Here is a 25,322-nt window from a genome sequence, read left to right on the forward strand (position 1 = left end):
TTTGAAAATGGCAAAGCTGTCATACTATTGTTAATTATTATCATCATTTCAAGCATGCCTCCAGGAATTCATATCAGTATTTCAGTATTCTTATTAGAGTATATGCTTCATAACTTTGCACTCCGACTCTAGGATGAAAATGATGTAATATATTCTAAAAATATTATTTTAACATACCATATTATCTATTATCCACGATGGCCGCGCAGCTTAAGCGTCGGCCTATAGTATTGTGGGTCCCAGGTTCGAATCCTGGGTCTGGAAAATACACATTTTTTTCCTATTTTGTGTTTGAGTTAGAGTATGGACCTAATAGGTTGAGCCAGTGGCTGACATCCATTCTCGTAAAAACAAAAATTTGGACATACAAACCTCCACTCTGTGTAGGCCCATATGATCTTATTAGGATCGGACATGTTTGAATAATAAAAAAAATGATATTATCTGTTTTTGTATTTATTATTACACATACTAATACAAGTGAGTATCATTTAATTTAATTGTATGTGAGGTAATCAGGCAAAGAGGCGTACCATTGTAGTGAAAGTGCAAAGTTGTAAAACGTAATTACTCTACACACTTTTCTTAAGGTACTCGTAAGTACAATAATTTAATCAAAGTATTAAATTCTGACGTAGAACCCCAAAAGTTTTGTTAAATTATCTTTACGACATTTAATTATTATTCATTGGTCATAGAAATAAAAGCTTTCTGTCAACTAAAATGAGAACTGTGAACTTTGGATCAATAAGGTTTTAGTAAGGTCGTTACATATATTGTCGCGTAATTTTAACATTAGCAATAACGATTGCATTCCTTTATATAAATAATATAGTACTTTATATTTACACTTCATAAGTCCCATTCTTATCACCATAACCTTATAATTTTCCCACCAACTACCGTAATATTATTTAAAATATATTATATTTGATTGTATCTCACAATCCTCAATATAATTGTGCTGATACAAGATTTATATAATGATTAAATTATAAGTCTCTTTGTATTTTTATCGCCATCCAAAGAAAGAATAACAGAATAATGAAGAAGAAAATAAGAAGCATTTCTTAGATTAATGATTTGCGCTACTGATTTAACCACAATATATAAAATCAATCTTCTAAAGCAACTTCTTCTTATAGCAATAAACAGGAAGATGAAAAAATTAAGGCCAACTTTCTGTTAGAAGACAGCATGAAGAGAAGAAGAATATTTGTTGATGCACTTACTTACTTTTTTTACGGCATAATATTCTATCGAAAATTGCATCCATCCTCCCTATCCTGTACCAGTCGTTTCAGATTATCAACGTCTTCAATAGCAGTCATGCCGTGTATATTGTAATTATAACCATCTTAATTGGTGTAATACAATATTGTACACAACGTAAAATAATAGTTTTTATAAGTATGCTTATTTATCTAGTTGTTCTGTATTCGAGCATTATACGGCATCCCATACTTGTATGACATATTTCAAATATGTTTCAAAACAATCAATACTGCATTACAGAACAAGGATTGGTGTGTTTACACAAACTTTGGCAAAACGCCGCCGGGTAAGTGTAAGTGAATTGAACCCGCATGCATAATGCATGGCGCTGTTTAAGGTGAGAATGTCTTCGCAGTAAATATCCATTACCTGGATACCCTGCCAGCCGCCCTCTGGGGACAAAGGTATCTTGGAGAGACCCCAAGTTTATTTTCGGAAGAAACAAAAAATAATATAAGAAAGAGGGATTGCCGGTGGCTTAATTTTTAATTGTGTAAGCTTTTGATAAAGTGTGCTTAACGTTTTCGTTACTTCATTACTGTAAAAGCTCTGGAAATATATCGCTGCCTCAGTACAAGCGTACACTATTTGACAAAATGTCAGTTTTGACTTATGAATTACAAAATATCGGGAATCAGTTGATTTTTCCGGGCAAGGCTGCACTATTTTTGTAGAATATTATTTTACCATAATATTTCAGATAAATGTGTATGACATCAACATGAATATCAAAGGAGTATAATTGTTTTAGTGCAATACTACAATTTGTTACATAAATTCATTTAATTTAAATATGGGAAGGAATTTAAGAGGGATTATTATGATTTCAGATAAAATGTTAATTTTTTAGGATATTTACAAAATTAGAATACATAAATACTTTATAAAAATATCTAATTACTCTCTGATTGGTATTCAAAAACTTTGTCACCCATTTTCTCCCAACAGGTTTCTGTCAAAAATAGTGTACCCTTGTACTGAGTCAGCGAATTATTCTTTCAGATATTTTTCACATAATAATAATATGTACAGGTAAATGGATCTCAAGTTGTAAGCTTTGATATTTTTTTTTGTAGATTTTTTTGGATACTTTGTCTAATTTGTTTAATATGAATGGAATGGAATTATGGACACTTTGCTGGTTGCAATAACTTTTCATTATTATATTTTAAATTTTTGTAATCAATATGTAACTGTTTGTTTCCTTAATAAATAAAAAAAAATGTGTCTTATTTGCGTTTTATTATTAAATAAATACAATATACCAGTAGCGAAGGGTGGAGATAGGCTGTTAAGATCCGCCATAAATTGTGCACATTAAACTTTGTTAGTCATACGTATTTGTTTTTATTGAACCAATACTACAATTTGCAGATGGTATTGGTTAGTTTTTAAAAACCAATTAAACCCTGCCTGAACCAAACCTTATAGTTTTGGTATATTTTGGGCGATACGACAAACTTGTGCACACTTTTTTTTTCATACTTCTTGTTTTTGTTGGATTTAAAAATACAAATTATAAAACATATTGTTAGTTCATTTTTTTAAATTTATTAATCCCTGCCTAAACCAAACTATAATATATGAAAATATTATTGTATCTATAAATTATCCAAAGTTATGTATGATTTAATTGGATAATTTTAGATATGTTATAGATAGATGAGAATTTTTATGGCTCGGCTTTCACAAGGTTTAATTGAATTTTAAAAACTAGTTAAAACCACCTGTAAAGTGTAGTCTTATTTCAATGAAAACAAATGCGTATGACTGACAAAGTTAAGTCTGCACTATTTACGGCGGATTTTAACAGCCTACCTCCACCCTTCGCTACTGCAATATACTAATTATTACAATGATTTTTTTGGCTCATTTTACTTGTTATTATTTCAAATTGGCGAAACGATGTTGGTAGATTTAAGTCACAAGTAAAACCAATACTTACCGAGCAAAAAGAAAACTCCCTAAATGCCAATGACGAAAACCTAATTACCCGCAAAAAACATAAATAAGCTTAACTTTCGCGCCATTAGTGAAAATTCTCGTGATTTGCTGGGAAACCGGAAAGGGATGACGGTTATTTAAACCTTTCGCGCCTTAACTTTGGTAATATCGCGAGAGCAGGAACTTCTGACGCCGCAACACTCCAAATGAGTTTCCATCAATGTTTTTGTTTACGTGGTTTAGTTTTACCATTTATTTTACTTCAAATGACATAATACGTAGAAGGCACGGGAATGTATATATATTTATATTTACAATTTACTGGTTTTTATTATTCTTTCTTTTTAAATAATGTGGTGACGCTTTTTGCAATGGACTGTTTAATTTTAATGTGTTGGTGGATAGTGGATTCCGGAAATAGCGGGTGGGCGGGTAACAGGATGCCAGACACTGACCTTTTATGATGTTGATGATGGCTTCGTGGTCTGGTTGCACTGTCACTCGCGCGGTATTATTTGTTGGGTTACCCGGTGCGCAGCTGGCGACGGTACACTGTTGATGGATGATATGAGGTGGATGAATGAAGATTATAGGTTGTATGATTGATGGACGCTACGTTCACTCAAACCGTAATAGACTTAGTGCACCATAGGCTAAACAGATATGTTTTGAGTTAGCTTTTGAGTCACAGTGTAGGTAGGAAGCGACGGAAAAGTATAACAACTTCCCCACGCCCGCTTGCTGGACATTACTTGAGCCAACTCAATGTAGTTTGCATAATGGTCTATCATGAACCGTGACTGCCGGTCACTTTGTCTTGTGACAATACTACTGGGATTTGAGGGAGGTGGGAAGTAAGGATGACAGCCAACACAATTTGGCGCCATCATAATGCGTTAACCAAAGTTTGACAATTATTTTGTCATCACTTATTTATATATTACGGCTCTGAACATTTATTTATTCAGTGCTTTGGGCAAATCACTGTCACAGATTCTTCATCCAAAAATAAGTGTCTTCTCACGGTCTCCATGGCCATCTACCTTTGGAGCATTGCATATATGTTATTTCACATGACGTGGTCAAACAAAACTATTTTCCATTTTCTCATTGTGGATACACAATTCGTACATCACAGGTGCTAAAATATATATTTTTAAATAGGTTAATTAAAACCAGGAAACTAATTTTACATTATTTTTTTTTTACAGAAATCCGAGGCAGCTTTATTCCAGTGCATTCCAATACTCCGAATTTGTAAGTACTAAACCATTTACTTATACTTCTGTTCGATCTTTAAATATTCACTTCTTAATACAAATTAATGTAAATATAACTGCCTTGTGAATTGATGATTCGTCATAAGTTTACATAGATAGGCTAAAATGTAAATAACTGTACGTTAGTTGGTAGTCAATAATGAACGCGAGTCTGACAATAACTTGAAAGCCTCAACAGGAAGCGGATATTGGATTGTTTCAGAACTGCTAACATGGCCAATATTAACTGTTCTATAAACTATTTTCTATACATGTTTCGCATATTTTCTAATTTAAAAGTTTTACTTAGGTTTTATGAAGTTGCATAATATAGTTATTATGGTTTTTTTAAATCTCTGAAAGCTTTATAAACTAAAACAGCGGTTTTTAAAGTATGGAAAAACATAATAATTCCAAACAATTTTAATTCAGAGCACTGATTCACGATCGCAATGATATATTTGAATGCTTTGGCGGCAAATTTGTTTCAGATGATAACAACATGTAGCTAACCCCTCCCTAATTAATAGCTAAGGTGATCTTTCGTCATTTATTTTACCATTTTTCTCCATTATTTTTTTCTATACACGATAACTATAAGTGAAACCCCAAAAAATACTACACATCTTGAAATACACATACCTACTAAGAAAAAAATCTTAATTATATTAGAGACATTTTTAATAAGCAATTTAAACAAACTTAAGATGTCCTGTATCTAATAATTATATTGGGACAATTTTCGATTTGCAGCTTTGCAAAGCTAAAAAAGGATCTTCAATCGGAATTAAAGTTGTATATTTTAATTAACAACGTAATTCGAAACACCTTCGAGTTCAGATAGATATACAAAAAAAATACTTAGAAAACATTTTGCAGCCAGACGGGACTCGATCTGATACTAGCCAATAGGTATTCTTTATCAATTTAGCCAAATGAACCATAAATAATCACGGTTAAAGTAACCAATAAATATAATATGACCAATGTGAAATCAAATTTCTCTAATTACGAAACGGCGCCAGGATCTTTTCTAATTTTAGTTTTAATACCTACTTGGACTTGTTAATAATTTTTAAATATACTATTTTTTATTCAATGAATAACATAATATTATTAGAATATTATGTTAAGTAAAGAATCTTTACTACATTATACATATTGAGCTGGGGCTGAGCTGCATGAAGATCGAACATGAAAAATTTGTAGTATTCTTGTGAACTTAGCCTAATAATCTGTACACTTTGTATGAAAAACGTATATGTCAATATGAAGCCTTTTTTTTTCTCATGTTAAAAATTAATATTTAATTACTTCATAAAATGCATTAATTCTATAAAAGAATATTATTGTAAACGGAGTTATGTTAAAATTGAGAATTAAACCATATCAGATAGCAATTGAAGATATAATGCATGTGTTGATAAAATGTTATCACCACAGACATTAATATGTTTTATATACTCATAAAAATAATGTTAATTTCTAAGATGAGAGATCTTCATTTAGCTACGTATTTTTTTCGACTTACGTATACGAGGTATAAATGAGAACTCTGCCATTCTGGGCAGTGTTAACCTGTGTGTCCTGATAACTATCTTAGAAATAGAGAGCATCAGTTGTTTATTCTCCCAAGGTGCAGAACCAACCTGCCACTGGTAATGCTAATTGGGAGGGCGATAACTATGTTCAACCAAATTGCTTCGGGTGTTGATATATTCCACTAGCGTGAGGGTGAATTTAGGACTTTAGGTGGACGCTATTTTATAAATTCTATGGATATTTAATTGTATTTTCACTGCTTTTGTATGTTTATATTATGTTATTTTTTATATATACATTTTTATCACATTTATTACCTTTTTCTTTCTTTATAATAGTGTTTCATGTCATGTTGTGAACGTCTTAAACTTATAGTTTGTATTGTCCAGAATATGTTAAAGAATAAATGTAATTGAATTGAAATTGAATTCAATCATAATGGCATACTCGTTTTTTCCTAAAAACTCCACAAATAATCTAGGCTAAGCTCTCAAAGATACCCCAATTTCTTAATTTTCGACCTTCACACAGTACTACGACCCTTAAAAATATTTTTTAATTTTATGCTCAGAACATTTTTTACACATAAAAATTGAAAACCACCGAAGCACCTAGATTAAATTATATTATACAACTTGTGACGTAGACGCAAACAAAAGCTTTCCAACCTGCAATACGACTCGGAGTGCACTTGACCATTAAACCAACTCCTGTTGTTGACGCATTATCCATAATTGTATACATTAACAATATTACTTCAACATTTATGAACAGTGCAAATTTAATCTACTTGCGTCCAGTTTCAATTGCTTCACTTCCAGTGATTAAATCCTTTGATATGTCTCTCATAGCTGAACGAAGCGAGGGTTCCTTCGTAATCCTACTGCCCTTGTTTGAGATAATTTACCTTAATCAAGTGTCTGGTATAGTTGAAACTTTTAAGATGTATCGCAACTTTGGGGTTGAACTCTTTGACACTTTGGAGACGTGTTGCGTAAGTAGACATAGCAAACAAATGTTTAAGTGGAAACGTTTTGTACAAGGTTTTCAATTAATTTCTGATCATGTAAAACAGTATCGCTAATATTGGTTTTCTTAAGTAGAAAATCCCAAAAAAAAATCATATCGAAATAATTCAAAACTATTTTTAAACCATTTGTAACTTGACAAAAAATATTCCAGCCAAGTGCTGTAACCCTCTCTAAAGGTAAGCCACAGCGTACGTACAGAGTAAGCCACTCAATTTGTAATAAAATAATACTTATATATAAAATAAGAAATAAATATTATATAAACTAATAAGTAAATCCAATGCCTACACTTCCTGAACAATTTGATATTTGAGGGTAACGCTACTTGGCTTGTATAGTGAGTAGTGACGATACATTAAATAACTATTCTATAATAAATCTATTCCATTTAAGCTTATTTTTGCACTCTGCAGAACTATTTTAAATAACGCGTTTTTATTGCTCCAAAATAACACGGATATCACTCGGCGGTATTCTATAAATAAGGTTATCTACAATAATTGTTATTACACGACACTGCTTACTTAATTCCAAATGCATTCAATTAAAATCAAGTATGATGTGTTAATAATATTTTGCAGTGCTATTTAATCACATTAATTTGATAACTCGCTGTTGACGCGCTCATGCGGCCATGTTAAAAAACATCACATATGTCAGTTAACTTTCCAAGTTAATTAACTGCCTGAATACAACTATTATCATATTTATCACTTTTTTTCTTAATTGTGGAGTAAAGTGGTATTTTAGAATAGCGCTGCTGATCTGGGCTATTTGCCAATTATATAGAGGGACCTAGATAGTTTGAGTACGTCGATTTTAGATTTTGCATAGTTTTACTGTAGTTCTTTAAATGAATTCCAATAACCTATAATATACTTTTAATTAAGTAACTATTTTTTTTTATTCAACGAACTATTTCACAAGATTTAAGAATATTACATTCTAATTATTGAACATACACAATTTTGAAAACACAAAAAAGTAAGACACCCCGCAGGAATCGAACCTGCATCTCTCGGGTATTGCACCCACGCACATTGACCACAATGCTAGTTAAAGGAGTCATACTTAATTACGACAAATTTTAACTAATAGCTTTTAATACTCACTGAAGCGCTTTCTAAATTGAGCTACATTGGCGATTGGCTTTTGTATTTTAAATCAAAGTAGGTATTACTTTAACCACTAACCGACCTCACGGATCTCTCCAAGATTTTTTCTTGTAACTTAGTTGAACTTGCTAATATTTTTAATTTAACTATTTTATGATACTTTTACTTAAGATTGTTTTAAATAAAGAACAATAGCAACATTCGCATGAAACACACAATTATATTATTAAGATATCGAGACACAATTAGAATAAAATTAAAATAATCATAATGAGAAGGATTAATTTGGTGCGATGCTTCCAATTTATTAATGTACTGCTCTATTATTGTTAGTAACAGTCTTAAATAACCTCGATTAGGTATTTGCTGTCGGTTTCTTTCTTTGGTTTCAACAGATTTGTTACTATGTTATGAAATAATGTACTAAAGCTTCCAATGTATTAATGTCCGGCTCTATTGTTGTTAGTAACATTCTAAATCATTTTTATTAGGTATTTGCTGTCAGTTTCTTTCTTTGGATTCAACAGATTTATGACTATGTTTATTTGGAAAATATAGTGATCGCTGTAAATTTAACTATGTTACACAATACATTATGTACTGACAGTTTCAAAACATTTTATTCGGCTTTATTTTTCCCTGCCTTATTACTTACGTGGCTACTGTTATGCTAGAAGGCTATATTGCCACTTTGGGGAATACTGGACTTAACCATAATATAGCAAATCTTTTAATATTAGATATCTACTTCATACCTACATATTAAATTGCATTTTTACAAAATCCTCTTTCTGTAAATAAATACAAATACAATTGATTAATTATTGACTTATGGCGAAAAACAACTCATTACCTGTGTCAGCAAATTAATCGGCGATATTAAGTACTGTACTGCAATGACAAATTCTTTAATATGCATTTCCGTAGTGTCAAATTATAGTACAATAAGTAAATAGCTTACGGCAAAGGTTATTTCCGCGATATCTATATTTTATACAATAGTCAGCTACTCATATGTCCATTGACGCAAATGACAGTAAGTAACTGACTCGATTAACATAGTTATTTCCTAAATTATAATAGGTACCTAGATATTATTTTGATTGTATAAATAGCGAATTATAATTCATCAGACATTTCACTCGAATCTAAGTACCTGGTCCGTTACTATCTCAGTTTATGTGCTGTCAGTTTATTTATGTTATTATACCGATTGTACCCTTGTACTTATGTAACCGTAAAAAGAATCTCACTCTTCCATCATCACGAATAACCACGACCATCTTTCATTTACAACACCATCGACCCTCACATCGACGACTCCTACAGACTTATAAAGGGTTTGTGTTTATCATCGCATTAAAATTATTAGATCAGTTTACGTCATCATATTTATGAGGGGTGGTTTAGTTAATTTCGCGACCGATTTCGGTATCAAATGACTCTCTAAATCAAAATCAAATCAACGTAAAAAACGTAATCAGCGTAAAATATTCCGCAATTATCCCTAACGACCGTACATTCGAAACTTTGTGCCATTATCAAGCGTAGATACGCGTAATCTTGTCGTAGTACTAATTGTATGGCTTAACTTGTAAGATCGTTTATTAACGAAGCCTCCTCTACGCCGATACACTGGCGTAGCAAAGAAGTTCTACGCCAAAGTAAAAAAAAACATTCCTAAACAATACAATTGAATTATTAACAGCAGTTGAATTAATAGGAAATAATTTTAAACCCCTTACAAAATGATAAATAAACAATTACAGTAATCATGTGTATCTAACCAGCGACCCGTGGGTTGCATATGACTGTCGATACCTAGCTGTAGCGAAGGGTGGAGGTACACATTACACTTTGTTAATCATGCGTATTTGTTTTTATTGAACTAAGACTACAATTATTTACAGATGGTATTGGTTAGTTTTTAAAAATCAATTAAACCCTACCTAACTATTTATAAATAATTAATTCGAGATGTGGCTGTATAGACGCATCCTTAAAATTCCTTTGACTGGCCGGGTGACAAATGTTGACGTTCTCAATCGAATGGGGAAGGACCGAGAATTTCTACGTAATATCAAAACCAGGAAACTGCAGTACCTCGGCCACATTATGAGAGGACAAAAATACAGCATTCCCCAACTTGTAATTCAAGGAAAGATCAATGGGAAGCGTAGCAGAGGACGGCGCCGCATTTCGTGGCTTAAGAACCTCCGTGATTGGTACGAGTGCAGCTCCACTGAACTGTTCCGGGTAACAGACGACAAAGATAAAATTGCCTTGATGGTGGCCGACCTCCGCTAGGGGATGGCACAATAAGAAGAATAACTAAACCATAATATTTTTGGTATATTTTTGGAGATACGACAAAATTTTGCACATTTTTTTGTTCATAATTTGTTTCTGTCGGATTAATAATACAAATTATTACACATATAGTAGGTTCATTTTTTTAATCCATTAAGCCTTAACCAAACTATAATAGATAAAAAATATTATTATATATATAAAATATTCAAAGTTATGTATGATTTAATTGCACAATTTTAGATATTTTAAAATATACGAGTATTTTTTACTATTATTTATTATAGCTTGGTTTCGCAGGGTTTAATTGAATTTTAAAAACTAACCAACACCATCTGTAAATTATTGTAGTCTTATTTCAATGAAAACAGATACGTAAGACTGGCAAAATTTGGTGTGCACCTTTTATGGCGGATCTTAACAGCCTACATCCACCCTTGCCACTGATACCTAGTAACATGAGTTCGGTCCTTTATTTTAAAAATCTCGAAAAAAAGCTTTGACTTTTGACAAAAAATATTTTAGCAGGGCGCCCCAAAAGATGACAATTCACTATTAAGATGCTAGAGGTAGTCAGTCTTTGACCTGAATGGTGTAGAATTTTAGTTTAATTGAGTTACATTAATCGTTTACGAAAAACTAATCCCTTCCGGCCAAGCATCCACGCCACTGACGTCCCAATAGTAATAATAATTTGGTAAAGTTTGTTTCGTGGGGTCCGCAGTCGCCCCAAAAAAGGTATTTCTCTGATTTAGTACAAAGTATGTCATTTAGAATCTTCTCAATGCTCATAACAGGGGCTTTACAGAAGCACTTCTAAAATAATCTCGAGTTTAGTAAACACGCAAGAAATATTTTTGGATACCCTTTGTTATTTTCTACATCAAGCTGTTGTTAATATCTGTGTTTTAAGTTATATAGGTACATACTATTATTACAGACATGAAACATGTATAGTGTTGAATGAGATATTATGCAATTATTCCTGGTGATTTGTAGTGTTTATTATTTCTAAGTATTTATTACATTTGTATCGCCTTCAGAGTCACTCAATATTTGACAATATAATTCATTCATAATAATATTAATTATTCAGTATTTTGTTTTGCTAATGTCGTATATATTATTTTTAAATTATTATGTAGGGTAGATACATAATAAAATGTAAGTATAATTTAATTATCCACCAATTAATTCGAATTTTTGGGCCGCTTTCAAGCCAGCAATTCACCCCTGATAACATGATGTAACTAATATAAGTACTGATTAAACAAATAAAAAATATGTAAAAATCATGTTTTTTGCAACGTTTTGATATTTTTCTTTCAAGCTTTGAAACTGGATATTTAATATTTCGTATATTGCTACATTTTTTGTTTCTAGAGATTTTGACAACTATATTGGAGTACAATCCTAGTTTCAAAACGATCTAAGAATAAATAATGGTAATTGGTTTTTTTCATATGTATTCAATACCTACTAAATATTAAAAAAAATAATATTAGCAAATCAAGATAAAAATAAATCATAGATTAAATCGATGGAGTACGAATCGAATATCTTTCAGGACTTTTATGTAATCTTATCCTTTGGAATATCCACATGACGCATGCAAATTAATTATTTTAATAATAACGGTAGTTACATATTGTAATTCTTTTCAATGTATTTAAATTTAACTATCGTTTAAAAACATTGTAAAGTACATCATTCTTAAAATACCTTCGAATTAAATTCTACCAAGTAAACGGCAACAAAATTAATATATCTACTAGGTAACCGTGCACAGGCTCGCAGCGAACTGGAAACGTGTGGGTCTTCACCTGAATGCGGCTAAGACCAAATCCATGTGGAGTGCTGCATGCATCGACGCCGACACTCCTCTGCGGGTTTCCGGTCTGTCCGTCGAGCTGGTGTCCAGGTTGAAATACTTGGGTGCCACGGTTGCCGATGATGGTGGTATTTCTAGTGAGCTTGGAATCCGCATGGGTGTGGCGAGCTCTGTGTTCAACCAACTTGGAGTCGCATGGAGGTTAAGGCTGTATTCTGTGAGGACCAAATGTCGTTTGTTTAACGCGTGCGTGCTACCTGTGCTCCTGTATGGCTGTGAGAAATGGGATCTTACTAAGCTTCAAGAGTCTCGGCTTTTGAGCTTTGAGAATCGATATCTCCGCCGAATCTTAGGGGTACATTGGTACGACTGCGTTACAAACACCCGAGTTCGTGAGCAGACACAACAGCCTTCGGTGATTGAAGTTATCACGAAGAGACGCTTTACGTGGCTGGGACACGTATTCCGGATGCCGCCAAAGAGTGCGGCACTTCGTACCCTTGTGGCACAGCCTCAAGGGTTCCGTCGCCGTGGCCGGCCCTCCCTCACCCTGCAGCGGTGCTACAAGAGTGACCTACGTGCTGCAGATCTGACATGGCGGGAGGCCCAAGAGTTGGCGATGGACCGAGGGAAGTGGCGCCAACTTGTGCTTGCCCTATACCCCAACGTTGGGACGTGACAGGGTGAAAGAAGAAGAAGAAGTACATTTTAAGTGACAGTATTTAATGAAAATTACTGTATGTAATGTACTAATAAATGTACATCATCATCAGTTATGCCACAACAACCCTTTGCGAGTTTTAGCCTCCTTCAAAAACTTTCTCCATTCTGAACGATCCAGCGTCAATACTATTCAATTGCTTTGACAGAGCATTCAGCGCAGTCCAGCCATCTTAGTTTCGACTATTCAGGTCTTCTTTCTCTCGGGAGTTACGTACATATGTCCTCCGGTATTATAATACACGTAACCTATCTAGTGCAGTATCTGCATTTTCATATGCCACGTGATCTCATTGACTCCCAAAAGCGATGATTTTAAGCAGTTCCATAGATTATTTTCAATACTCTCATCTCAAAGATATCCATATTTCTTTTTTCATGTTTGCCTGAGTGCGCAGCATTTTTATCCATACATTATTACTGGGCGCATGAGAGCTATTTATACGTAGGTTGAAATATATTCTTTCACGAAAATTGATTAGTACGAATTTTCAGACAAACAAGATTGGCACAATAAATAAATAATTTTTACCAGCACTAAGTGCTTCTTGCAATTCGATATAAAGTACGTTTTAATATTTATATTTCAATCATTTTAAGTATGCGTAGTCTCTAGCCTTGATTCCTAAAACATTCCACGAAATAATTCAAAGTATTTTCCATATTAACACTAAAAGGTACAGCAGGTTTTTTACACCCGATAATCAGTCAAAAAATAGATTTTTTTCGAACCGTATTTTTTTTTATTATTTAAACACAATACTATACCAGCACCTACCTCACACTGTTTATTAATTTAACTAGCTAATTCGTGACTATTTATCAACAATTTTAATTTTAATTAAACAATATTCGCCGAATAAAAATATAGTCTATTATATAGTAAGTTGCAGATTCAATTTAGTTGTTTCGAAATACGTTGTTTATTATATTAACAAATATTTGTCGATTTTTTTGTGTTTTTTGCCTCAATGATTTGATTTTTATTTTTGGTTGTAAAATTGTGCATCTTACGATTTAGTCATTTGTAATAATTTCAAACTCAAAACAGTCGTTACATTATTTATTTATATTTATATTTATCTTTATTTAAATTTATCTTTAATTTGATCGTCAACAATGATTATTTACCATTCTTTTCACACGTCTTAACCTAACGTAACCTAACCTAATCTAACGCCATATGTTTTATTCATGTATAAGGTCGTGTTTGTTTATCTATCTATTAAAACTTGTTTAACTGATTTTATTTCCATTGGTTCATCCTACCCGGAATATTTTCCAGTTCAATTAAGATAATTATTATTCGCGTTCATTGTTCAGCAAAGTGATGGTAATTCAGAGTGATTTACTTTACAAAAGCTCTCGACGATTGGATTTCGGCCATCAAAGGCAAACTAAATAATGCCAATACTTTCCTCCAAAGCTCGCCCAGGCGTCAATTAATATTTGGAATTGGGCAATTAATTTCCAAATTTGGTATTTTGTTTATAAATAGTCCCTATCTATATTTATATATGTGTATGAATATTTTGATGGTGAGTTTTTATAAAATGAAAATATTGACTATTCGGTATAATTTTATGTCTTCATCATCAGCTGGACCCGACCCATTATTGGATGAAGGCCATTATTATCTCCTTACAATTTTCTCAGTCTTCGCAGTTCTTCGCTTCTTCACTGCCCCGTGCATTCATCATACTTTTATAGAGTTTATGCGGTCCTTGTAATCGTTTAGTGCCTTTTTAGTATCACTGTATGACGTCATTTGTGCAGCAGTTGTCCTTTTGCTGAGCGACATATTCAGCCCATTATAATTTCATCTGCTTGACGACCTCTATTATGTCGGGCACTCTTGTCCACCTACCCATTTTAGTTTATTTTGTGGACTTTTCGCGTTATGTCCAACATGCACCTTTCCATATTACATTGCGCCACTCGCAATTTTCGTATTTATCTTACAAATACGTACCTAACTAATTAAGTAAATATGATATTAGTAGGCATTTGATTGATTTTACCACGTTTTTCTTAGTTCGTATTCTTGTTTGTCCGGTGGTTGTTTATCCAGTACAAATCTTGCAATCGATTTTTAACTAATTTCCCGACTAGCTAGACATTTGAAACTTTTAGATTATATCAGAACACGATGCCAAAGCATTCGTTTAATTCTTTTAGCCATCTTTAAGTGGAATTGAATTCATTTTCAGTTAATTCTGTTTTGTATGAAAAGTTATTTCGGAAGAAATCCGTAATCCAATCCACTATTATTGGTTGCTAAGAGGGTGGTCCTAGCAACTTAATTATTAATATATACGTGCTTTACTATAGAAATCACGATGACATTTCAGTATTCTATATTTATTTGTTTGTTGCAAAATAGCAAAAAAATGATTTGTTGATAATTGCCTTATTTGTCCTAAATTATAAACACATAGAATTGTCAAAATTGTATGATTCAACAGAAAATTAATAAATGTGGTATATAAAAAGTTCTTTTTGTCTTGTAATTATTTGAATAATAATTTTGAACGGTTTCAAAATTAAATACTGGCAAATAAAGGTTCGATGGATAAACTCATTGATAAACCTTCTGTTTTCTGATAAATTCATTCGCTTATTAATTTGGGCATATATATATGCTTACATTAAAATATTTAATGATCTCTTTTACAATATTGACGTAGATGTACGACGAAGTGAACGATTTATTTAAAATGTGTCATAATAATATGATATCAATTTACTGCTATTATGAAACTCAAACGGCAAGACATTATTTTGGAATTTTATCACATACCTACCCAGTGACGTCCCTAGATATAATGCCGCCCCTAAGCAGCGCCAAAATGCCGCCCATTTTTTATACATTATTTTTATCATCCTTTCATGAGTGCAGTATCTAAGAAATGTGCTGTATGGATCTATTACTAACGAAATATCAAATATACTAATTATTCGCAAATCTGTCGTTTATGGTCATCAAGGACGTCGAAGGGCAACGGCAGTAAACTAGATATCGCGACCCCGAAAAAACCAGTGAGCTAAATTTGTTAATGAAAAGATATTTTCGTTATTATTAAGTTAACACATTTACTGCTGACCTGATAATTACTAAATAATTACCACATTTAAATATCATGTTAATTATATCTAATATTAATTATTAACTAATGCAAACGCGCCAGATGCGTTGTCAGCACTAAATTAGTTTTAAGGTAGCTATTTCTTTATATTCCAAACGATTCTCCTCGATTTGCCGCCTTCGAGTAACTGCTGCCCCCAAGCGACGATCAATCTGCTTACCCCCACGGGACGTCACTGTACCTACCTTTTCACACAATATCTACTTCTATCTCTCTCTTAGCAGTAACAGTACCTACATATAGGTATAATTAAAGAGTTTTTTTAAATAGTAATACTAGATACTTTTACAATGTAAACGAAAACATATACAATCTAATAAAACTAAAACAACTTCCATCCGATTCCAGCGAATATGCTTTAACAATTTAGCCACCTGAATTATAACTAATTATGACAGAATTATTAAATAATATTTTCATGTGTACATTAGTCGTGTGGTCACGACTAATATATTTTTTTTTAAATATATACGTTTCTGGGCTGTTTCCTAATCATATATGTATTGTATTTTCATTAAAGAATGTTACATTCTTAAATCTTGTGAATAATTCATTATCAATATCAATATATATCATTATCAATATCAAATATCTCAGACAATCGTGCACGATATTGAGCAGCTTCAAAGTTACACAGGCTCATAAAATCAAAACGATGGTCAAAAAATAATTTTCTAATTAAAGGGGTTTGATTTAATTGATTTTCACTTTCGACATAATTTTATAGTACTGAATACTAATTTAAAGTTAAAACCGATATTTTGAAAACGGAAGTCCGTAAAACACCAAGATGGTGGCCAAAATATCATATTTCAATAATAACCGTCTGATTTGATTGATTGACAATTTTTACATTTTATATATTATGGTGCTGAATACTAATTCAAAGATAAACCTGATATTTTGGTAGTGAAAGCTTACTAAATATTAAGATGGCGGTCAAAAAATCACTTGAATTTAGTAGCCTTCATTAGAAATTGGTTTTAGTGTTAGTTAGTTATTAGTTAGTTAGTTTTTACCCGATGTCGCTTTGTGGGTTTTTAGTCTCAGTGATATTATTCTGTTACCTACCGTATGTATTCAATCAGTAGCGCATATTTTAATCTTTGTCAATTATTGTATACATACTATATGCATCGGGTTTGAGAATGATTCCTATAAAATAGAACTCAATTAGAATTAGATTTGAATTTCATTACGTTACCCCAGTCGATAGTAATAATTCAGTGGAGCTATTTTAGTGTTCAGTCATATATTACGAGATTAAAAACTTGCCATAAATCCTAATAACTGTATAAATAATTACCAACCACATTAATCAAGTATGGTTTATTTTTCTAAATAAATAGAGTAACCAATTAAGTAGCAAACCTAAGATAAAAATCTAGATTTTTAGTAAATTGTAGCCCTAAAAATATTTCAATGCCATTAACATTTTAGGAACTTGCAGGCACCCTTTTTAATAACTTTATAAATTCAGAAACCAGTATAATAATATGTGGACACAACATACCAATGAAATGTGTTAGATCACAGTGGCGTGCACCTTTTTTTCAAACTAAGAACTACTTTTGTTAAATTAATATTTAAATTAAAATTTAATACGAGATTTACAACAAAAATATATAAAAGATAGTAACATCCACTAGACCTGTTTCTAGTAATCCTGTAAATGGGAGTTGGTTGAAATTTAACAATCAATAATATTAAGCTTTATTGTAAGTTTCTGTACAAATTCGATTGACTCTAAAAATTGTAAAGTGTAACCAATTATCTGCTAAGACAAAATATGTTAGTTGGCCAAAATTCTTTGAAGGTCATGTGGCGCCTCCGCCAGCGATGGCTTTAGGTCATATCTATAAATTAGTGGAAGTTGTGACGATTAAATATTCGTCGTTCATTTGATAATTGCAGGTGACTCACTTGGCTCTTTCGCCTGTCATATATTATTTATGTAGCGGTAATTTGTGCACAGCCGCCTTTCTTGGCGCAATTAACGTATCTGAATGAAAATATTTTTATGCCTGACTTATTTTCCCCGAAAACTGAACTGAAACTCTACCTTAGCTGAGGAGTCAGGTGTTGAAATTGATAAAACTACGGAACATTCGTAATTATTATGTTGCCCATTTGATGCACCATACTTTCAAATAATTTAATGCTGGTAGGTACTCATTGGTTGGTATTCAAAACCATGTATTGCACTGTGAGGAAAACCTGATCATTTCTCAACGACAATCTCAGAGGATAGCACTCGTTGGAGAAAATCGGTGGTTAGGTTTGTCTCAAATTCAATTATAGCGTCATGGAAAAAAGAATAAGTAGAAAATTAATTTTCTCAAATAAATTGCACTACAAAATATGTAAATATTTATAGCGTCCCCAACTCAAGTGAACCATTTCGGGCCTCGGTAAAAGTAAGACGCACATGACACAGCCATGCAAAGTAGTCATGCGTTATTATATTTTATGTTTCATCATCATCATCATCAACCTGAATCTATCCACTGCTGGATGAAGGCCTCTTCAAGCTGCTTCTACTTCTCTCGGTCCTTTGCATTGCGTTGCCACGTACTTCCGCAGAACTTTATCATTTCATCGATCCAGCGGCCTCTAGGTCTACCTTGCGGACGTTTTGTACTTCTTGGATACCACTGGATTACTAGATTTGGCCAACGATTGTCTCTTCTTCGAGCTATGTGTCCAGCCCATCTCCATTTAAGGCTTTTAATAAACTGTATTGCATCGCAAACCCTTGTCTGCTTCCTTATCCACTCATTTCTCTTTTTGTCCTTTCGCGTTATGCCTAGCATGCACCTCTCCATACCACGTTGTGCTACTCTAAGTTTCTGGATCTCTCTTTTACTTAGGGTCCGTGTTTCACACGCATATGTGATCACGGAAAGCACACACTGGTTGAACACTTTGCGCTTTAGGCACGCACAGTGGAAGGTCACTTATATACATTTTATGTTTATATATAATAAATCCAAATGAACGGATTTCCATAGTGGCTACTAGTGTTTCTCTGGTAACCTACCAAACAGATCACATATATAATAATATTATTTTCAAGATGCTTTAATATTTAAGATGACCAAAAAATCCTACTATTTTTCCATCACTGTGTTAGGGGTTCTTTTTGTATATCCGGGGTTGAATATTAATGTCCCGGTACAACACCTAACACGCGATCGTTCGACTCTCATTTTTCCATTTGCTTCGATCAAAATATTCCCGACCAATGATAAAACTACTGTTTTGTTTATACAATGTAAAACAGTCAAGTGATTAGCATCTCGACGCAGCTAGGGGAACGGTGTTTGTTATTCTCTATAGTAGATATTTTATGTTATTTGGAATATCATTATGGACTGTCCTATAAAACTGCTGAATAATGGAGTAGGACGGAGGGGGGGGGGGGAGTATCATAATGTAATTGAACCACGCTCTTCGCTCTTGTTAATAATACTTACGATATTTTATTTACTAGGTTTCTATATTGTCTATTCATAAATCACAAAAAAGTTACTGCCAAAAGTTCGTAAGTCTCAAAAACATATTTGACATCTTCTATAAAATCAGTCTTGGCCTAAACCTAATTGAATTAACGTTTTTTTTTATTATATTAGAGTATATTGTATTATTTTAGTATACTACATACAATGACATTAATATGGACGTAGCATCTAGACAAAAAAATGACACTCATTTTTTTGTCGGGTCTGCCAAATGGCATAATCTGTTCTAACGACATTACAATAAAGGTAATATTGGTATAAATTCTTGATGCTCTTTGTCGGGTCTGCCGAATGGTTCGGTTCGAACGGGTTTTTTCCAATGAACATTGACACTAGAAACACTGTTCTAACGCCATTACAATAAAGGTGATATTGCTATAAATTCCCGAAGCGTGATATCGCATAATGGAAATTGCGTGACGTCTACCTATAGTCGCTACGCTATATTTACTTTCTAGCTACTGTACTGAGTGCGTTATCCATTAATAATGTCATTGACTACATAGTCCAGATTCTATAAGAATTATAGACAAAATGTAGTTTATTAAGAAAGAATCAGACTGACAAACCTTTGGTAGACAAGATTTTACATATTATTTTCATAATAATTGACTGTACATTCCTATTGGAATCACGAATGAACATAATCGAAAGTCATATCGCTGTGGTCTCGTTGTCAGTGTAAATATTTCAACTATTTAGTGAAGGTTAGATCAACCATATTGTTATAATGATTCAATGTATCAACTATATTTTTTATGATTTTACCGAGGCTTTTTTTGACTGCAACTCGCTGCAGCACTCATATCGCCCCTTCATCTAGAAGAGTATCCATCGAGCAGGTCCTCACTCCAATTCTGTTAAAGATCTTTACAATGTTGCTAAGCTCTTCTGTCTTACCCACCGCCAGGGCACCTTTAAATTATTCGTCGATATTCTCAAAAATATCCGCAATTCGCAACTATACTCTGTGTCTTTCATATTTAGGGCATTGTACTGCAATATGTATATCCAAAATATCCTATTAATCGTAGAGATGCGAATCGCTTCTTCCCATGATTACATCACATCTTTTACCCATTGTGTGACCTGTTCTTTTAGCCTCAGTATCAGCTTAAGCTCATTTATCTTCAAAGGAGACTCTACAAACCAGGGCACCAAACACAACTAGGGATTGAAATTCCAATATTAAAAAAAATACTTCACGGTGCGACGCTTCGCTACTTCCCAAGTAAGTAAGTACTTTAAAACATTAGCAAACATAAATTCCTGTTTATCAATGCATTTTTACACGTTTTTCATCAGCATTAGAGTACAGAAAAAAACATTTTAAATGAAATGACGCTGAATAAACTGGAGCCACATTCCATAGATTTGTGACCGACTACACAATTGTCTTCCAACCATATCTTCACCAGATAATATCTCTCTCCAGTTTGTTACACCCACCACTCTTGTTGTCAGCCCAAGGGTCGAAAGCTTACTTAGATCCTTTCATAAACCGTCTGGAGAGAACCAGATCCAGTGTTGCCAACTTGGCGTTTTTCTTGCCAGATCTGCCGTTAAATCTAGCATTTTTCGATTCCGCAAACAGTTAAATTTATTGTAAATAGCTATTATTTTACACTAGATTTGCTTGAAACTAAATATGTTGGCGATTTATACTGTATATTATTATGTTACATACAAATAATTACGAGATAAAAATAACTTTTTTTATATACAACGTTTTTAAATTTTCTGTTGGAATTATCATGATCAGTATGCTCAAACTTGTACTTGATATGAAGTGAATAAAAAAACAAACAAACAAACAAATAAAGAATACTGAAATGTCATTTTGACATTTCATTTTGATTTCCATAGTAACGCACGTAAATATTAATAATTTAGTTGCTAGTACCACCTCCTTAGCAACCAATAATAGTCTTTTACTTTTTACGGATTTTTATGAAATAACTTTCCCTACAAGACAGAAATAACTGAAAATGAATTCAATTCTGCTTAAAGATGGCTAAAAATATTAAAAAGTGCATTGGCATCGTGTTCTGATATATTCTAAAAGTTTCAAATGTCTAGCTAGTCGGGAAGTTAGTTAAAAATCGATTGCAATAATAATAAAAACGTTGTAAAATAGATGCTACACGCAGTTTGAAATAATAATATTTTATAATACTATGACTAAATTTCGGACTTATTTATTAGATTTGAAACAATAAAATCTTCTTCAATCGTTGTTCTCACCATTTTGTTCTTGATAATGATAATTATGACTTATTTTTATAACTTTATTAAATTATTTTAGACATTTTGTTAATTTTAAGAAAATCTAGGATTTTTATATGTCGTCTTGCTTACTTTCTTATCACATTTGGCATATTTTTTGTGACTCTAAGTTGGCAATACTGAGAAGATCTACTGCATCTGAGTTGTGTACTGTCCATCTGAGGTTTCTTGTCCTTAACATATAACTTTACTTTATTGGACTTAAAACGTTGAAAGTGTTCAGCGTTGGTGCGCATGCGTCAACTTTCTTTTCCTAATCCATTCCAAATATTCTTGGTTGTTCATAGAAATAAATATTTTTATTATTTTATTCATTTTATTTTTTAACGTATAGGTACTTAGCTGCATGTTAATGATATCTAAATATATTTTCAAATAATACAAAATATTGAGAAATAGGTGAAAATTCTCACACCTTTTTTTCTCAGCTGAAACAAATAAATGTATAGATGTTTGGTACTTTTCCTGAAAATATTAGTTTTTTTCTGAAAAATCCACAGCATTAACTATTTATTCTCGGAGTTTTCCATTACCGAGAAGTAAGGCTTAGATCGGGAGCTTTTTTGAAAAATAAATTTCCAACGCAGAAGGAACCTCATTACAGCAAACCATACATCATCGAGCCGAGGAAAGGGTTAAGCTTTTACAGGGGGATGTTTGAGGGGGAGTAGTTACAGGAAATGCATGTAATCGGGCTGAACTTTAAATTTTATCTTTTTAAATATCCAAGAAAAGTTACGCGTGTTTATACATGTATTTTTATAAAAGCTTATAAACAGACAGCTGATTTGTTGTTGCATAGATTATTTATAAATATGTAAAATATAATATGTTATTTTCAAATATGGAACAAACAAAAAATATGTACAGAATCAGCTGTAACTTCATTAACCCGTCAAAAGAATATATATGAAAAAAATAGTTAAAAATGTCAGAAATCGACAGATGAACGAAAATGCATGCTGGGCGTAAATTTTTGAATACTTCCAGTAAGTAGAATATTTATTTATCAATTGGTTGTCAAATTTCTAAGTTAATCGAAAAACCAAAATTGTATAAGATTTTTTTTATATTATTGCGATTTTGTGGATTTAAAAAAAAACTTACGATTATCGCTTTTATTTCTTCAATATTTCGTTCCAAGTGTTTGGCATATTGTTTAATATGGCATTTCAATAACCTTTTAAATTTAATTGACCTAAACGAAAAATTGTTAACATATTTGGGTTCTCTTCACAGAATTTAATCAATCTTTCATAATGCAAAACAAATCACTTCATTAATCAATAATGTTTTCTTAAAAGTATGTATGTATGTAGGTCCATTTTATGTTCACCTATCATTTGAAACTAACACATATTATTTTTATTAAATTGCAGGATTTTAAGTTTTATATGACTTACGCGATTTTTCCACTTACACGAAAATCTTCGGAACGAATTAATCACGTAAGTCAAGAAATTACTGCATTGATAATTTATTTTGCTCATTAGACGTTTTCTAGGTGAAAAATTGGCTTGAAATAGGTTATTTTTTTTTACTTTTCACTTATGCTTTCTTTTAAAAAGAGCTTATGACACTTTATTTAGGGTGAGATTTAGATATGTAGATGACGTATTTAAAAATATAATATCCTAGTCATAAATGCTGACGTATATAATTCTAAATTTAAAATACAGTAATTTAATCATAGCAAAATCCAATATCGTCTAAATGGTGGTATTTAAAATATAATTTATGGCTATTTAATTTTGTTATTTGAAGTAATTACTTATTTAGAGAAGGGTTGTGTTGCCAATTTTCCGAGATAACTGTGCGCCAGAGACGTTAGTAGATTTTGCAAACAAGAATTTTCCGCTAAGGGATAAAGAAATAACATCACAAGGTAGAGTTTAACTTTTCACGCCGCCTCCAGAATTGCAATTGAAAACCGTAATAGATTGTGTACACACTGACAAAATTTTCATTGAAACTCTTCATATGGGCATATCTATACTACAAGAATCGCTATGTGTTCTTTGGTGTAGATAACTATATAGTGTTGACTGTTGACAATGAAAGTTCTTATTATAACAAATTGGATAAGTAAAAAAAAGAATGTTGATTCAACGTAGTATTTAGTATATATATTAAGCCGAATGTGCAAAATTGACTATTACATGAAATGGACTTTTATAATTTTATAATTTTAATGGAATTGGACACTTAAACTGTCAACATGACAGAAGAAAAAGTAAATTTAATACGGATGGTTTTTTTAGTTATAATTGGACATAATGTAATATTATTATTATTAGGTTAGGTTAGGTTTTGTAATTCTGAATTAAATTATTCAACTGAATGTCCATTTTGAGGTTAGCTAACGAGTGTCAACAAACTATCACAAACGTACAATCGACCATTGCACGATTGATACCCAAGCACGAATCAAATCGCGAAAATACCTTTCAATAAAATTCTTTCGTTATCATATTATAGTTCTAGATTGTTTTTGCGCATAGTAAATGGATATGAACGTCATTGTAGTTATTTATTGGTATATTTTTATATTATAATCAATGACATTTGACACATTTGTTTAGTTTGATTAGTTGCAAAAAACACCACCGGGGAGCGCGACCGTCTATTTTGACCATAGATAATATACGTACATGTTGACCAAAAAATACCATCGTAGCGCTACTATCTAATTTGTCCAATGCATGAACTAGGCAGAAAAATTACTGCCGAATTCACGCACTCGCCAGATATTTTGTCTAATTAATGAATAAGGCAACGGGCTTCATGATTTAGGCAAAATTTTGCCAATTTCATGTAATAGTCAATTTCGCACATTCGGCGTAACGTATACAACATCACTTTAACATTACTATTTCGGTTACATGTATATTGTACGTAAAACGTTTCACCGTGGGACAGTTCGCCGTGAGCTTTCTTATCGGAAAGAGATGACTGTATACTAAACGGTCTCCAATTTTATTAGATTCAATATGAACATTAATTTAATTTTCATAGCTGAATTGGCAAAATTCATGAATTCAAGGATGAAAACCTAACCTAACCTAACAAATAATCCAGTATATCGACTATTTTTAAAATTTGTTTGCTGCTGACTTTCTGTAAAGTGTAAACCGACAAGAACCGTGTTTTATTTAGACATGAATTTTATGTCAGTACTATACGACCCAAAGAGGTTGGACGGTCTTTAATATACGGCCATATATTTATACGGTGAACTACATACGTACAAGTTTCCGTACACGTAAAACTGGATTAAACCGCCACTCGCCATACACACTCTTTTAGCATGCTCTGGCGTACTGAATGAAAACGGCTTGAAAT

At 32.4% G+C, this 25,322-nt stretch overlaps 1 long non-coding RNA gene across 2 annotated transcripts in view; it reads left to right on the forward strand.

Annotated features, from left to right (window-relative positions):
• The window catches only part of LOC147074004 (uncharacterized), a 745,768-nt gene that overhangs the window by 618,900 nt on the left and 101,546 nt on the right, over positions 1-25,322 (forward strand). For both annotated transcript variants that reach the window (XR_015070354.1, XR_015070353.1), the window contains exon 5: positions 4,431-4,476. This is a non-coding gene — a long non-coding RNA (uncharacterized LOC147074004). The remainder of the gene's footprint in view (positions 1-4,430; positions 4,477-25,322) is intronic.

Source organism: Rhyacophila brunnea, unplaced genomic scaffold, assembly GCF_057557595.1.
Source record: "Rhyacophila brunnea isolate RB1 unplaced genomic scaffold, BYU_Rbru_1.0 scaffold_17, whole genome shotgun sequence".
Lineage (NCBI taxonomy): Eukaryota > Metazoa > Arthropoda > Insecta > Trichoptera > Rhyacophilidae > Rhyacophila > Rhyacophila brunnea.